The following is a 15,087-nucleotide window of genomic DNA, read 5'->3' as shown; positions in this document are numbered from 1 at the left end:
TCTGACTTATTGTTTTCTTGTGTTCATTTTTCTCCTTTCCCCCTTTTTTAGCTTTTTCTCAACCCTCCAAGTCGGATTTCTGCAAAACCAGGCGCTTTTATTTCCTCACCAACGATTTGCTGTCAGCAGAAAGGAGCTGAATAGCTTCTATTAAAGGGACAGGAGGAGACAGGGATCAGTTTAAGGGTCAAGGCTGGCCAACATGTGACACTGTAGTCAGACAAATGGATAGGCGAATACAAAAATGAACAAACTGTTCATGTTACAGAGGAATAAGGGAATACAATACAACAACAACAAAGTACCCGTGTGATTCTGCGTGAATACAAATTAAACACACATTTGTTTAGAAATTCTAACTTCTCTTCAACCTACTACATTGCATAAGAGTTCATGAAAACATTTAAATATACAAAAAATCTCTGAAGCAAAACACACAGAAGGACCACATGCAACAGACTGCAGCGCCGACCTTTAAAATCTCCAGATGAGAAACGAGCTGAACTTACAGCTCCTCTCCTCTTTAAACGGGTTGTCCTACGCTCTAAATCTTTCACGCTTCATGTTTTTTCAAGGCTCCGGTGGCTGTCAGAGAAGCTGTGAGTCACAGTGCAGTCTGGGAGTTGCAGTCTGTTGGGCAATTTTCAAGCAGCGGAGACTGTAGCAAGTCGCTAATGAAAACCACAATCCATGGCCAAGAAATAATTGCTTCCAGGAACCACATAACAAGTTTCCTGTGTTTTCAGAAAAGTGACGTGGGAAAATGTGAAAGCAGCTCAGCATGACATTACAGCAGACATTTGGTTTGAGAACTGTATGACTGGATGGCAGCCTGTGCTGTTCACCAGCCTTTTAGGGGGATGTGTTGTAATAAAAACATGGTGTAAAACTGTATTCATCATCCTCACATATCCCTCTATGACCTTTTCCAACCTAAAAAGGCCAGATCATTGAGCATAAAAACAAGCCTGTCTTCTATTAATTCCCAGAACTTGCAGGTGATGCATGACTTTCATTAGCAGTTAGGTGTCTTCTGAGCTACCAGAGAATAGACAATTTAATCACAGAAGCAGAGCCATGACAAACAGTGGCTCCATGCCAAAGGATGCGGGAACACACACATGCATAGCCACAGTCAAATTCTCACTTACCGAATTCTGTGCCATCTGGGTTGTGCATTGCGATCCTCTCCATGCACTTCTCATGTTCACGCTTTATTATACAGTGCTCAGACTCTGAAGCCACCTGGAGAAGACACAACAAGCACATACACTGAGACACCAAGCCACTGAAAACCGCTTTAAAAGCCTTAAGAACCTGTTTTCTAGTACGTTTTCTGCTAAGAATTACAAACACAGTCATATCTGCAAGGTAATACAACACTAGTTAGGAGATAGTTGAAATTGTTGTTTTCCTCTCAGCATTTATAATTGCGTTGAAGAAAAGTCAAAAGTTAATCTTCTCGATAATGTGTTACACCAAGCAGTATGTTTATGTCACAGCCACCAGCTTTATTAATTAAACTTTGCTAGAAATTGCACTTTTAACAAGGTGAATACCCATGAGCCCCGGGGTCACTGCTATGAAGAGGAAGCAGATCAAAGGTGCAAATCGGAACAACAGGAAATTCAGATCGTAAGTGTGATGGTAAAAATAGCAACAAAGTTCTCAGTGAAGCAGCATGTGGTGGTGCAGTGGGTTAGATGACGTACTTTTCATCAGCAGGGTTGTGTTTATAACCTGGCTGGAGCTACAAATAAACACGGACTTATAGCTGACTAATCTGTTATTAAAACCATTTAAGAAGGTCGCACATTTCTGCACATCCAATAAAGATGTGTTTCATATAAGCTGCATCATGCTTAATAGAGCTGCAGTTGAGAACTTTCAGAACAGGTTCAAGAACCATGAATGAATGAATAAAGGACTCATTGTGACAGAACTGTTATTTATTCCAGTTTATAGTTTTGATATGTGAAAGTATAAATGCCCATGTTTGCTGACATTTTTAAAAATCTCTCTCTGGCCTGGTTGATAGGGAAAAGATAGCTTATTGTATCTGAAAAATTTCCAAACCTTCTCCTATTCATAGAGTCCAAGGTTGTTCGTTTTAGTTTTACAATAATAGAATTGTCCATCCCTCCATTATCTATACACCACTTATCCTCATTTGGGTCACAGGGGACTTGAGTCTATCCCAGCTGACTTAGGGTGAAGGCAGGGGACACCCTGGACAGATTGCCAGTCTGTCACAGGGATACATATAGAAACAAACAATCACTCACATTACACCTACGGACAATTTAGAGTTACCAAATAACCTCAGGCATGTTTTGGACTGCGGGAGGAAGGCAGAGCACCTGGAGAAAAACCCACGTGTGCACACGGAGAACACGTAAAGCACATACAGTATGTTTATGTAAACTCCATGCAGAAAGATCCCAGGTCCAGGCCGGGGCGCAAACTGGGGATCTTCTAGCTGCAAGGCAATGGTGCTAACCACTGAGCAACTGTGAAGCCTGCATAATGAAACTGTTGTGCATTAATTTGATTTTTTTTTTAAAGATTTGAAAAAAATAGCTTAAAAGCTTAGAGTGGCTTGTTGGTAAAAACCAAATTGAGGCTCTCAGACGTTTTCCGGAGAATTCAAATCTTAAATCTGCAATCCTACCACAAGTTCTTCTTTGCTTAAAAATACATCAAAATACCAGCAGCAAATTTGCTCGAGCTAAAAAACAGAAACCACAGCAGAGTGGCTAAGGTGTCTTCCAGTGCAAGTGAAGGGGACTATTTATCCAGAGGTAGTAGTGTTACTGTCAGTTTCTTTGTTGATGCTCCCTCTCGCTCTCTTAAGGCCAATCTCTACTTTGCACCCTTCGCTTTCCTGCAACCCCTCCTTCGCTCTCACTGTGAAATGATAGGTGTAATATATCCCAGCCCGCTGAGCCATGCTGACTCATCACTCTATCACTCTGCCCTCCGATATGAATTCACTTCAGGCCTCGCTGCCTAGATAAGATAGGCATCAACCGACTGTGAAGATGTCCTAGGATTCACTTCCTTTCTTTATCCTCGTTGAACGCGGGCAGAATTTTAAAACACGTCGTGAATTATGTGAAACATCATTAGAGCTAGCTGCTATCTGGTCTCTGGTGCGCTGCCATTTCCAGACAACACTTGTTAAAAACACTGGACCACACAGTCTCTCTTCCTCGCCAATGACGGATAAACAAAGACAAAGAAAAATTCACCCTCAGTTTTTCATGTTGTCTGTGGTGTTTGACATTTATTTATTAAAACCAGCACTGGCGTTGTTTGAAAGAGAGACCTCTTGTACTCGTAGCGAGCATCCATGTTGCTAAGCAGCAGTAACCAGCAGGAGCCAATGCATACTGTCGGCAAGCTTCCCAGAAATGAGAAATAATTGGATGCAGATGACTAATATCTGTTTGGCATGAATGTAGACAGGCCTGTAAGATGACAGCAGGAAATGTGTCATTCGTTATATATTTATATAGAATTCTGGATATTATGCTTATTATTGAGCTGGATTATCAAATTTGCTATAATTACAGGCTGTCTGTTATTACAGTTAATCTCAGTTCTAATATGGGAAGACTGCACTATTAGTTGAGGCAAAATAAGCCACTGCTATAATGTGTCCATAACTGTAGAATTATGATCACAAAATAAAAGGCAAAACTTATTTCTTACGTATAGAGTAGTTGTTAATGAATATTTAAGGTCAATTTATGTTTTCCAAATGAATGATGAAGGTAGTTAGACACTGGTCTGCTACACAGCTGGTTTAATGTCAAACACCAAAAAAAAACAACATGGATGTTTCTGAAAGACTGATTGTGACTTTGTACTTTTTACAGGACAGAGTATGAAGTTACAGACTGAACTGTAGCACAGTATCAGTGATCTTGTCCTGAGGTGTTTTGAGCACAGTGGACAGACGCAGTAGCGGACTCAGACTTTTCAATTTTCCACTGTGTTTGGGCTCCACTGAATGAAGCATGTTCAAATCAAAGAACCTTCAAAGTCCAGCAGCGAAAATTTCAATTACAACTTTTTTAATGGTGCAATATTTCTCCTAATAACAAGCATTTGCTTTGTGTAGCATTTGTTTGCTAGCGCATGCACAGTCCCTGTGCTGTGAAATGTTTGTCACGCAGATCCTGGCAGATGCAGAAAGCACCAATAGATCTTTATGCAGTAACTGTCTAGTAAGATATGCCTTTTTGTAATGCGTTTTTATTGTCACCTATTGTCCTATACAGAATGAATGAATTAGTTTTTTATTATTGTGTCTTACATACATTCAGTATGCACAGCCCAACATGGGCTTAAAAGAACACCAAAATAAACATCTGACCAGATGCCAGACAGTAGGTACAATAAACACATTTTAAATTTCATTATTTAAATAAAAAAGCCAGATTATAAACATTATGTGTACACAAATTTTCATCTTGTCATCGTCACAACACTAGAACAAATCAGGTTTTTTAGCAAATACTTCACTGAACAAAACATTTCTGAGGTCCTCACAAAAAGAACAAAAATGAGATTCACTCTCAACTTCTCCCAATTTACATAGTCCACAGAGTCCCTCTTTCTCAGGCGTTTGTGAGAACCCTCCGGTCTCTAAGGCCAGAGGTAGAATTCCAGTTCGTAACTGAGCAATCAGGGATCTCTGGTTCCATGTCAAATTAGATTTGACGTAAAATTCAGCCTTGAAAGCATCCTTTATTGGAACATAAGTCCGTAACTTGGGTTTAGTCAAAATGTCACTTTTCCACCTTTCTTTAAATGTTGACAATAGCCTTGTTTGACTGTCTTTAATATTGCAGGGCAAATTGTTATGAAATATATAATGAAGCTGTTCTTCGTTAAAGACTGCTCAAAGCTCTGCAGCCCAGGGAGAGTTAGATTTACTCCAAAGGAAGACCTTTTTCATTATTCTATTATGAGGCATATAAATAATCCAGTTCCATAGTCTAACCATTTCATATTTCCTTAGAATAAATCCAGGAACCCAGCCCATATCGCCCTGTGCTGCCAAGACCGGAACAAAGTTGTGAACTCCCAAGAAGCAGCGTATTGCTCTGTTTTCTACAGCTTCTAAAGCTTTGATCTGTTTGGCCCCACACACACCTGCAACATAGTTTAGCACGGGGGACACACAGGCATCATACAACTGGGTGTATGTACTACATCCAAGATCTTTGCACACTTTTAACTTATTTATCATAGACCCCAAAGCTCTGCTGGCTGAAGCTGCCAGGATTTTAACTCCAACAAAATTCATAAACTCGTCAAATGTAAACCCTAAATATTTATAGTGAGTAGCATACTCCAAATTCATATTATCAAATGTTAAAACTCTTGTGCTACGTGGAACAGATCTTTTCCTAAAGTGCATAATTTGAGTTTTTGCATGATTTATAACAAGTCTCCATCTACAGCACCAGTTATGTAAAACATTTAACACTGTTTGTAAATCCTCAGCTGTCTCAGCCAGCAGTGCAACATCATCAGCATAGAGGAGGACGCCTACAGTCACACTGTCCAGGTGTATACCTAGGTTCAGTTGTTTGATTTCCAGAGCCAAATCATTTATAAATAAAGAAAACAGGGCTGGGGATAAAACATCCCCTTGTTTTACACCAAAGGGAATTGGAAACCACTCAGTCTGCTCTTCATTCACCTGCACACACCCTACACAGTTTACATACAGAGACTTCAATGTACCATAGAACTTTCCATCAACTCCTGCTTGAAGAAGCTTCAAACGTAACAGATCCCTGTCCAGTCAATCAAAGGCTTTTTTAAAAGTCTACAAAACAAATAATTGTGTATTTATTTCTGTTAGTCTAGTTCTGACTATTGTTAACACAGAGTAAATGTGATCAATACATGCCCTATGTTTCCGAAATCCATTTTGCTCATCCACCAAATACTCTGTTATTTCCAGAAATACAGTCAATCTAGCATTTAAAATACTAGAATATATTTTATAGACAGTACTAAGAGGACTAATTCCTCTATAATTGAGAGGCATTCGGGGATCATCTTTGACTGATTTTGGAATAGGTTTAATAATTGATTTGTACCATGCAGAGGGGATAATACCATGTTCAAAGCAGACATAGAATAAATCATAGAGCACATTCAGGAGTGATGGAGATTTTAAGACTTCATTTGGAATTTCTTGAACTCCCACAGCCTTCCTCAACTTAGCCTTTTTGAGTGCATCATCTACTTCCTGCAACATAATATTACAATTAAGGAACCTATGTGACTGGTACCTATCACAAGCACCATTACACATATAAAACTCAAGATCCTCCTTCACTTTAATAGAGAGATCATAAGACACTGAATCCAAACTATTGGGCATTCCTCCAGAATATAAAATAAAGAAATCCTGTTCCCATTTTTTGACCACTCTTTCTTTTCTTAACTCCACAGCACCATTTTCTAAAATAACTTCCATCGGAATTGCCTTAGCCTTCTGTGGTCCCAATTTATTTATCTCTTTCCAGAATTGTTGTGGATTGCTTGCTTGTAAATAATTAAGCTTTAGTGCCTGACCTCTTAAAAATCTTCTTTTATAAATTCTTAAATATTCATCAAAAAGCGATTGCTTCTGCTAATAGCTTCCCCTCAGCTCTATTTTATCCTGTGATTCCCTCAAATTAACGAACTCTCTTTCAGCTGTTTTACGCTCATTCCATAACTTTTGAAGATGGGCATTCCAAAAGGGTTTTGAATTTCCTTTAAAATTCTGAAGACTTTTATTAGGTTGTATCTTTGGCATGAATTCATTTCATCACTTATCAATTTACAAAAATCCCTGTACCATAGATCAACATCATTCTGAGTATTTTGACATAATTCTATTTTTCTCTAAGCTCCAGTGCTGCAGTTTGACAAGAGGTGGATGTCAGAAAGGTCTCAGGGAGTGGCCTCTGTCTTCTTTTAGAATCACAAACTAGTGTATTCTCTTGTGTTATTTGGGAGCCCACCTTAAAAACTAACACCAATAAAGAATGATCAGGTAGATGACATCTATCTCCAACAAGAGGGAGACATTCCTCTGCATTTTGATCCAAAAGGTCTGAGGCAGTAATTACTTTAAAATTAACACAGGACTCCAAGCAAGTATGGGGCGTCACAACATAATCCACAACAGCCTTTCCTCGAACTGAAACAGACGTAAAATTATCGTCACTCTCATTAAACCTGCCATTCAAAATACAACACTCTCTCAGAAAATCAAGAAATGAATCACCGTGATTATTACAAAAAAAATCTAACACCACTCTTGGTGGGATGTTGTCCAAGTCCTCAATGCAGTCCTGTTTATCAGCAATACGACTATTAAAGTCACCGCAAATGTAGATTGCATCAACATCAAGGCCGTATATTTCAGTCAATAAGCAAGCAAAGAATGCCTCACAGTCTCTCCCTCTGACAGATCCCTCCGGGGACAGATAACAGGCGAACACCACAAAGTTATATTTAGTGTTATCTATGCTCAAAGTGTACTCCTAAAACACCATCCACAGTCTCATTCATCACATTGATCTTAAATTGTTCAAAAAGTCCACTTCAAATTAAGAGTCCAAACCCCACCAGAGCCTTTGGGCGCATTTATGTGCCTTTTTCTGTTGTTTCCAATGATAGCCATGAAGCTCGATAGCACCGTCAGCAACCAAATGTGTTTCGTTAAGTGAAATAATATCGGAATTTAGCAACAGCAACATTAGAGCCCAAAGCGTACAGTTCGTATTTGTCCAGCCATTTACGTTCCAGTGCACTAGCGATAAACAAGAAAAGTCAAATCTTACTGAGTTGGCAGTGTCTCCTCAGCGTTTCCATGCAGGGTCTCTTCCTCCTCTGCCGCCCGCAGCAACAGCAGTCGTAGATGGCGGGGGCACACGCTCTCCATGTTGAAGAAGCTTTCCATTCCCCGACACAAAATATTAATTTCCATTGGGTAAATCACGTAGAATCACTTTGAAGTTTTCTTCACCGAATTAGTTTTCTTCTCTGATGAAGACTCACTGGGACTTCTCTGTAGATTTCAACTTAGATTTTCCTGTGAGCACAGCAACTTTTTCCTTCACAGATGCCAAAGCCACCTTCACCACGCCGGGGCCTGGTCCCCGTGCGCGCAGCCTCTCCAATGCTACCAGAGTTGCCTCTTCATCACAAGCAGTGGTATAGTCTTCGTGATACGCAGGTATACGCCGTATACTCACTAGAAAAGGTCCCGAATTTCCGTATACCCACTTAAAAATGCGCAAAGATACGTATACCCAGGGGTGCAAACACGCAGGTATTTGCCGTATACTCACTAGAAAGGGTCCCGAATTTTCATATAACCACTTAAAAATGTGCAAACATATGTATCAGTATGTTTTTTTGACATAACGTTCACTTTCCCGTTCATAAATTCGTCTTCTCTGTGTTAGGAAGCGGTGAAGTTGTGTGAGACGGGGGAAGGTGTCTGGCTGAGAACAGGACTCACTAAAGGCAGACCGCGGTCCGGATCCGGACCCAGACGCCGTCTATACGGTGTAAATTTGACGGGTCGCTTCTATTTTACCGGTGCAGCTTTCCAGTGTTTATCACTGGTCTGTCAGCTCAGAAACACACAGACTAATTATGTACGAGTTCCGGCATGACGCTGCTCAGCCAATGACGTTGCTACATCGCATCGCAGCTCTGCCTTCAAAAACAGTTGAGAGGTGAGGGACAAAGAGGACAGTAGTGGATGGAAGTTTGGCTCTTTCAGAGAGCTTTTGGCACTGCTTCCAAAGAAAGCCGGCTGTTTCGGCTCCCAAACGGCTCCTAATTAATTATTGTGTGTAGCCTCATTTTAGCCTAACCAGGCAAATATGAATCATTTGTGTTTTGACAAACTCTTTTTCCTTCAGTGTTTTTATGAGAAGCCTTATAATTGACTCATTTTGTGCATTTGTTTTGTTACAAAAACAGGCATTCTTACTTTTAATATTTCAATAAAACTTTTTTGCACAAAAATAAATGAACAAAACTCTGCACATGATGAAGAGGAAACATCAGGTCTACCTGATGGCAGGAGGAGGAGCTGCTGATGCTATAATGTCTATAAGTATCTAATTAGTAGTTTGAAATAAAGGAGCTGCTGTTGCTGTGTGTGTGTGTGCGCGCACACACATGTGAGTGCACGCGCACATATATGAGAACCTGACCTGGCTTTGGTTTATGAGGCCGGAGTATACCCACTAGAAAAAACTAGACTACACCACTGATCACAAGCACAGCCATCTTCAGTCACTTCTTCCATCTTATCAGCCAAGTTCTCATTTACATCCCATGACCACAATAGAGACATCGGGGTCGAAAGGATTTGATGGGTGGCTATACTGCAACTTTATCTTCTTTTCCAGTTGTGCCATTCTGGATTTCAGTTCACCAATTTCCGAGTCAAAATCATCCTTCATTTTTTTAATTTCTTCTTTCAAGATGTTTTCAAGTGAGATCCGTAATTCATCCACTTTGGACATCAGTTTTTCTTCAATGTTGTCAATTTTAGTGTTCAGCAGCCTGATCTCCTTTAGTAGCAAGTCATCTTCTTTGTCTTTATCCTGTCCACTTCAGATACTTTGTATCAAAATATATCAAAAAATAGTCTGCGGGGACGTAAAGCCAAATAAATTCATGTAACCAGTTCACCTTGGGCCACAGAATGACCAAAAATGGATTCCTGCCGTTTCCTGGCTTACTGGGTCTAGGATATTTATATTTACGTTAGTGCTATCTTAAGCTGTTATTCAATTTATTTTATTCTTATCTGTTGTTATTTTACATAAGATATTTACTTATATGTGCCTGTGTGATGCATTCTGAGGCCACAAGACAAACTAATGAGAATCAAAATAAACTACAAGAGACTCTTTCTACATTTCACATGTTATTCAGATCTATTTCTATTCTAAAATTGTCCATAACAGCAGCTTTACTTTCGGTAAATCATTATTTTGCAACCAGCTGACGGATACTAAGAACACAGGACTTTAAAGAGCTGGTGCAATCAAAGCAGGTTAGCTGAGGGCTGTTTCTGTTTACAAAGCTCCAGCTCCTAAAACAGACTCCATGACAGCATTGCAGGCAACGGAGGGCAGATCAATGAAATATTTTTTAAGTGTGCTTCTTATTCTCTGCTCCCAATCACTCCTCTCCTCTGCACTAAAACAGATGTCTGCCTTGATAAAGCTTCCACTCGGAGCCCACAGAGCACAGCTTCCCTCCCCAAGGCCATTTTCGAGGGCCAGATAACTCAGTAGCTCCCACAGCGCCACGCAGCACAGATAATAAAACTCCCATTTGACGTCGCAGACCACTGGCCCAGCGTACAGACCCATTTGACACACAATAAGTGCATCACAACAGACATATCTGCCACATCAGCTGCTGAAGGTCAGCTCGAGACGGCATTGTGCACAGATGTCAGCTGGAAGAACACTTCCCATATGTTAGGGGGCAGTAGCTTAAAGGTGGCAGAGGCTGTTTGTGGCTCCAAGGTCGCATCATGAATTAATTGTCTCCTCCTTAGTAGCAGTCCTCAGCAGCTACTGTTGCTATTTTTCGCCGGCAGTTACAAAAGCATAAAGGAATCGTCATCGGCTACCGAAAGGATGTGGACTTTCAAACAACCAAAAGCAATTTATATATCTGTGCGGCTCAGCCAAGGAAAGTGCTGCTGTGCTGCATCACTGCCCCGAATATAATTCCTCCCACACATCTTGCACAGCTCTTCCATTCTGCTTTTTATTTCAATGAGACCACTAATAGAAGTGAGTCACAGCAGATGGACAGGCAGCTCTCCGGTCAGCCAGGCCATCTGTTATTGTTCTAGGAGGTGGCCAGCAGCCTTAACGCAGAGCTGATCCGGGATCTGTAACGTATGCTGATGTGCTGATGCGGCATATGGTGATTGCCATCCTTCCAGCGCTCGCCACCAACACACCCGCAAAAGTGCGCGTGTGAAAAATAAACCAAAGCTGGAGCTGAGGGGAGGAGGCCGATGATGTAGACATGTGAACATACAGCACTCACACCTTTATATATGGATCTATGCATTCCTGTGCTCCTCAATATCCTCCCCTTCCCACACACACACACACACACACACACACACACACACACACACACACACACACACACACACACACACACACACACACACACACACACACACACACACACATACGCCTACACACGTGAACAGCACACAGATACATGCTTACCAAGGGCAGCAGAAAGATTGCAGGCAGCAGGCAGCCTCTCATTGTTTCCTGTGAAGAGCTTGTATCCAAAAGGCTCCACGATTTCTGCAGGTGTGTATGTGCCTTCAGAGGGATGCAGTGAAATTGCTCCCCTCAGCCTCACCACGCTTCAGCATCAAGGGCTCTGAAATACAACACACAGAGGGACAAGGCTTTGAAAGAGAACAAACAACGAGAGCATCGCAACTGCGTGTGGACACAGCATCAATTGGCATGTTAAGTTGGTCCACCTGTTAGAGTCACTGCAGGAAAAGCAACAAGCAAAAACTATGTTATTAAATTCACTATAAGTAGATATTATTAGCTCTTGCTAAAGGTACACATTGAAATTCATTTCTGAAAATGCTCCTTCAGTCCTAGTGTTGATGTCACTGCTAATAGCTCTGACTTCCTGATCTGTGGCACGAGACAGTTTGCTATTAAGTTCAGATGAGACAGAACAGCAAAATAGTCTGCGATCTTTTTCACACATCAAACTCTATTTGTTGTACACTGATTTTATTTCTTTCTAAGTGCTGTTTTTGCTACTACAAGCGGAAAACCTGAAAGAACTGCATATTGTAAATATCATTTGTTTGTGACAATCGGTGTACATTTGTCTGTCGGTTCTGTGTGCAACATGACTCAAAACAGACTTGGATTTGGATGAAATTTTCAGGGAAGGTCAGAAATTAGACAAGCGACCACCGAATTAGATTTTGGGCAGTGACAAAGCTTACCAGTCTGGATCCACGGATTTGTAAAGGATTTCAGTATCATTGCAAGATACATCCATGGCCATAAGTTTGGACACAAGTACCATGACGGTTGTTGAATCTTAGAAATACCACAAATTGTCACTTACAATATAAATACCAGTCATAGCCATCAACCAAAATGAAATATATTTCATTTTGGTCATGGGCTGTAGTATCATGGAGTCACTGTAACTACGACTACTAGTGAACACTGCATCAGGTGTCCGCTGATGATTCACATGATTACGATCCTACTACAAATCCACCGCTGTGAACTTGCCGGGACTTATCTGGTCAGAAATATACGACAACTAAGCAGCCTTGGTGGAAGTACTGCACTTTGAGTGGTTTTTTTTTGTTTGCAAAATGGATTCATTTTAGAAAGAAAAACTTCTGTCCAAAATGATATTTCTCTTGACACAGTCAGACAATTTCTAGATAGTTACTTGTCTAGTTTCATTTCTATGAAACACACAGCAACTTTTCACAGTGAAGAGTTAAAAAAAGACAGTCGTTTTATATTACTGTAAGCAATTATATTTAACTATGCATTTTTTTCTGTTGTAATCAATTCTGTGTCTTATTTGTCTTCTATTCATGCCTTTTAGTGCTGTCTTTATGTATATTTTATATCATTCCTTTGTTCTTTTATCGCTCAACTTAATACCTTTAATGTCTGTCATACAGCACTTTGAAAGGCTCCACAAACACATTTTTTCTAAACAGTGTACTGTGTGTGCATGGTGGGACACATTAGGAATACATTCTGTTATCTGTTACTGTTGCACCCCAGGTGGTTTTAGATGATCATGTCTAACCTTTAAGTCACCGTATTTCTAAGCAGCATGCTATCTGGTAAAAACTACTGGAAAAGATGCCACAGTTAGAGCTGCAGAAATCACATCTTGTCTTGTGTGACAGCTTTCAACATGTTTTGTTGAGAAAAATGTACGATTTTGGAAATTGTGATGAACATTTTGTTGATCGATTATCAAGAGATGATTAATTATAAATGAAAATGACCAGCTGTAGTCCTATACGGTACAATCTCTGTTTTTTAATCAAAAGTTGGATTTTGTTTAAAAGATATGCTTTGTTAAATAAAATCAAACAGAACTTTTGTACATTCCCCACTGAGAGATCAGTACCGTTATCTTATCTTAAAAGACTCTCAAAACAGACTCTCGCTCACAGCTGACTTCGCAGAATAGTCACAAATCACACACATAAAACAAACACACGGGCCTTCAGTGGTATGTATCATTTTATATCTTGTCCCCACAGAATCCTACACTCGTAAAACCCCCTCGATTAAATCACAGAGGCAACATTTGCTGTTTTTTTTTCTGAAGCTAAGATATGTCATCACCTACTCTATATTAAAGCAAAGAACTGTAAACTATGGACGTGACTTTATATACAGATAAACTGGATTACCAAAGGCAGGAAATTTGAGGGATCACGTAAATTTCTCTGAAAACAATAACATTTACATGCCTGAGGTCCGACTTTAAAACAGCCCCCTCCCATGCCTCACCTCTTACATGTCTTACTCATCCGCACAGCTTCCTGAAAACACAACGATCCACTGCAAACACAAAGCTACACTGACCAGCAGCAGCACACAACCAGTAAAAAGAGCAGAACACACAAACATCTTCCCCCGAAAGATAATTCATGCACACGCACAGACAAATTCTGCTCCGTGTCCTTTCCCTTTGGTAACCAATCCAATTACCTCTAAAGCGTCTCTTGCATGGTTTATCAAGTAATAGGACAGAGCGTGCTCAGAGGGGAAAACACGGAGATATCGAGGAGGACGACACATGTCAAGTAGGGCTGAAACCAAACTGTCAGGATGAGCATTTGAACAAAAACGCAGCGAGACAGATACGGAGACAGACACTGGATCAATTAGCTCCATTTCTTGCCGTCTATTCAGCCCAAAATGTCACAGCAGCCATGTTGCTGGTGGCTGTAAATGAAGTTAAGAAACAGTCTTATGTAGAACAAATCCATATGTCTTTGGCATTGAGAAAGCAGTGGTGCAGGAGACAGCAGATGGGGTGAAAATCAAACTATCCCCAGGGCAGGAGAGCCAAGCGAATCCCTACTTTGGGTAGCAATGGGTATGTACAACTCACTAGGAAATCTGTGCTTTTTATGCCATGGTAGTAGCCACTGTTGTTTATCATATTAAAGTGTCACAGCAGAGCATAAGATGAGATGTAACAGTTTTCAGTGACAAATGCTCATCTGTTTGGCACTTAGCTCCAGCAAAAACCGACAAGAACCACACAAAAACATAACCAGCCTAGGATAGGACGACTGGGAAACACATCCACTAAAATTAGCAGCTGGTTGTCAATCAATGACAAGACTGTGCATGTGTGTGCGTGCGTGCGTGTGTGTGTGTGTGTGTGTCTACAGATGCAGATACAAAGAGAAATGCAAGAGAGAAAAACAGAGTGGGCTTCAAGTCTGTGCACCCTCCTTAATGATTTATGTAAAATGTAAAGAGAATTTTAAAGACCTGTCTCAACATATCAGTTCCATGTGTGCTGAAATCCTCTGAACATTGTCATGCATTAATAATTCATTTTCAGTTTAAACGATCCCAGTAAGACAGAAGAAGAATGCTTCCAATTAACCCAGATGCTGTAAACGTGGACTGCATGTCTGTCAGAGTGCAATAATGCAGTCATCCAGATTCATTAGGTTTTGGCAGCTTTGTAAATACGTTCAGGTAATGTTCCTCTGCTATCATACCACATATCCTACAGGCCACATAACACGGACAAACAGTCCACTCTTGTCATTTACATTAAAGCTCGCAAAACGTCAGGTGATTTGTCTCATATGGAGGGAGAAGAAAAAACGTAAAACGGCCTTAATTGCAATCAATAAGTGACCAATGATTTTTTTTTACCCCGTGCCACAGAATCAATAGGCTAATTTTGCCTTGCCCTTTTCTTTATTCCCGCATTCGCAAATCTTTAATT

General features: G+C 40.5%; 1 long non-coding RNA gene across 1 annotated transcript; it reads right to left on the bottom strand.

Moving 5' to 3' along the window:
* Positions 1–1,109: 1,109 nt before the first annotated feature.
* Positions 1,110–14,059, bottom strand: LOC127531611 (uncharacterized). Its single transcript, XR_007938742.1, has 3 exons — positions 13,623–14,059; positions 11,310–11,472; positions 1,110–1,245 (listed from the first exon to the last, which is right to left on the bottom strand). It is a non-coding gene; the product is annotated as an uncharacterized LOC127531611 (long non-coding RNA).
* Between the last annotated feature and the right edge of the window lie 1,028 nt (positions 14,060–15,087).

The sequence above is a fragment of the Acanthochromis polyacanthus genome, chromosome 21, assembly GCF_021347895.1.
Source record: "Acanthochromis polyacanthus isolate Apoly-LR-REF ecotype Palm Island chromosome 21, KAUST_Apoly_ChrSc, whole genome shotgun sequence".
Lineage (NCBI taxonomy): Eukaryota > Metazoa > Chordata > Actinopteri > Pomacentridae > Acanthochromis > Acanthochromis polyacanthus.
Note: the sequence above shows the minus strand (reverse complement) of the source record. Positions and strands in the feature narration are given on the sequence as shown.